We start from the raw sequence: 3,034 nt of genomic DNA, 5'->3' as shown, positions 1-3,034 counted from the left end.
GGGTGCAGATCGGTCGTGCGGAGGTGTGGCCAATGGACATAACGCGAGGATCGTGACGGACCCGCGGCCAAAAATACGGGCTATCTGGTTCGATTAGTACCTTTGCGTTGTCTAGGGCTAGGCCATGGCGTGAAGCTCCATCCGCACCTGTACGGGCATGAATGTGAACGGCGTAGAGAGGAAACTTACTGGATTCTCTAGCTCACGGATCAGGTTGGCGGCCACGCGAGCGACGACAGAGGAGTTAGAGGAGGAGCGGCCTGCGGCGGCGGCCTACTTGTGTCCATCAGAGAAGGAGCGGCGGGCGACGACGGCCTGCTTGTGTCCATCAGAGAAGGAGCGGCGGGCGGCGACGACCTGCTTGTGTCCATCAGAGGAGGAGCGGCGGGCGGCGGCGGCCCATGACACAAAAACGGACTCAACGCTGCTCGCGTGGCAACAATCCGCGATGGCGATGGTGATGGCGCGACCTTAAGGTGCAGTGCCGCGAGGTCGGCGTGCAGGCATGATACGGTGTTGGTGGGCGGCGTTGAGGTTAAGGGCGATGTGAGCCGATTTCAGTTTCCTCCGTTTCCGATGATAACCGTGTGATTATAGGAGATGGACGGGGGCTGGTATTTCTCCGTTGGTGGATGGATCATGGAGTGAAGCACGGCCAGTCATGAGAATTTGCTAAGTCCACACCGCAAAGGCATTAAATTAATGGTAACTGTTAGATTTAGATCTGTGAGACTAATCGTGTGGTGCTGATCGGTTTGCGCGGTGTTGTGGGCCAATTTGCTTGATGCACGTAAAAAAATTCTTGTTTGATTGTTTAATAGTAGTGTAGATTAGCGACTTTTTTCTTCACGCTCTCTCTTAGTATCAATTTTTGTGTTTTCTTAATTTTATATAACATACGCATTTAAATACTTCCAGAACCAGTATCTGAAATTTTGGGGCTATCATGGTCATAAGCCAAACAACAACATGCCAGGAAGTTGTAATGGTCACAATCCAAACACCAATAGCTTGCCAAATTTTTGGTCATACCAGAATTTTGTAGTCGCGTTTACTCCCGTTCAATTCTAGACTAAAAAAAAAATCAGTTCAATTCTGGAACCTAATTTGTAATTCAGATATACAGAACATACAAGTATCTTTTAGCAAACAGAAACCCTGTGTAATAACATTTGGGTAAAAACTTGAACTGAGCTATATGAAGCCGAAAACAGTAATTCCCAAAACCACAACCGGCTATTTCAGCAAAACCATAGTCTATCCGAACCTGCTAAAGAGTGACAGAGGATGCCTGAACTAAAACTTCCATCTAATTAAAACACCTTGTCTTGGTTAATTAATAGTTCCAGTAACATTCTGGACAGAGTCATGCTGTTTATAATTTTCCATAAAAGACACAGTGCCCAAACAAAAAACAGAAAAAAAGACTGAGGTAGATCGCATCCTTGTGACAAATAGTATTAGATTTTGTATCCAGATTCCAGAGTTCTGAGTAACATTCTGGATAGAATTGCACCTGTCTTGAATGCATGCATCTATACCTCGTCATGTCCATGCCCTTGATTTTCTTCTCCCGAGTCAAAAAGCTACAACCTTGGACAAGAGGAGATCCTTCAGAAGACCGGGGCAGTGCTTGGTTAAAAACTCAAGGCCTTCAGACTCTATGAGTGCATTCAGATTCGCTGACGAGCTGAGGAATACCAAACATGCTTTCTTAAGCCCATGGCAGTGGTGTCGCTCCGCCAATGTCACCATGGCTGCCACGGAGCCCCTATCGATATGATTGCTCAGTTTATCTTCACAAATCACCTTCAGCCTCGCCAAATCATACCTGTCCGCTGCAACAAGCAAATGCTGAGCCATGGCATATTTTCTTCTTGCTTCATATCCGGCAACGCGTCCGTGTACATGAAAGTGAGCAGAGCACTGAACACTTGTGCCTCCATGTCATCTATGCGTATGGCATTTTTGGTGGTGCTCTCTTCCATGGAACCAAAGAACTCTGCTTTGAAAACAGGAAAGCGCGCTGCGAGCACGTACCGGTGCGCGAAGAAAGTCTCACCGCCGACTAGGAACTCGACATCGGCGCCTGCCTTGCTTGACAGGAGATCCCCTAAGTGCCGGTGCAAGTCAGACGGCGGTACCACGATGGATGGAGTCTCCAGCCCGTGGAACAAGCCAGGGACAGCGACGTCGACCTTGATAGTGAAGGAGTCGTCCTTGAGATGCTCTGATTTCTCCAATTCCTCCCTTTTGATGAACTTATCATACCCCCAGGTTTTATTCACAGCGTAGTTGTTCCTGATGGTCCGCTGGGTATAGGACGGCACAGGATTCCCATGTTGGTCGAGTAGGCTGAACTTGGCTTGCGCCTCCACGGCCCCGGCCTCCGGGACGACGGTATCATCGAATTCGAGAAAGACGGATATGTAATCGATGTCTTCCGTCTTGTTCCCGTTGGGATAGTAACGAACATGCCATGTGCGGCCTCCCAGCTGGAACGGGCTAGAGTGGATCGACTTGCCATTGGGGACCTCCTTGGTGCGCGAGTAGCTGACGATCTTGACCAAGTGGTAGCCGCACACGGCGCTAGCGACGATGGAGGAAGCGGATACGGAGGGGAGGCCGTCGCCGGCGACGTGCGCGGAGGTCGGCATGGTGTACGTACGGCGTGATCGATTCGGCCGGTCGGTGGCGACGGTGTGGGGGTGAGGGTTTTAGGGTTTTGGATGGACTCTGCTGCGGACATAGGCCGCGTATATGATGCAGACCCGGCGCCCATGCATGTACGTACGTGCCAGAAAAGGAAAAGAAGAAAATCGTTTTGGACAAGGAAACATGTGATATAGTCCACCACTTGTCGTAAAGTAACCAATGTCTTTACCCATCGCCTCCCTAGCCACGCCTCGCCCCAAATTCTTCATTCCACCCCACAGCGGCTTCATCTTGGCCGAAGAAGACCAAGGCGGCCACGGCAACTGCTGCTACTTCTATGCCGTCGTCGTCCATGGCTGTTGCTGCTGCCGATGGCGCG

At 50.3% G+C, this 3,034-nt stretch overlaps 1 pseudogene; it reads right to left on the bottom strand.

Annotated features, from left to right (window-relative positions):
• Positions 1–346: 346 nt before the first annotated feature.
• LOC119303088 lies at positions 347–2,933 on the bottom strand (annotated as a pseudogene).
• Between the last annotated feature and the right edge of the window lie 101 nt (positions 2,934–3,034).

This window comes from Triticum dicoccoides, chromosome 5A (assembly GCF_002162155.2).
Source record: "Triticum dicoccoides isolate Atlit2015 ecotype Zavitan chromosome 5A, WEW_v2.0, whole genome shotgun sequence".
NCBI classification, from domain to species: Eukaryota; Viridiplantae; Streptophyta; class Magnoliopsida; order Poales; family Poaceae; genus Triticum; species Triticum dicoccoides.
Note: the sequence above shows the minus strand (reverse complement) of the source record. Positions and strands in the feature narration are given on the sequence as shown.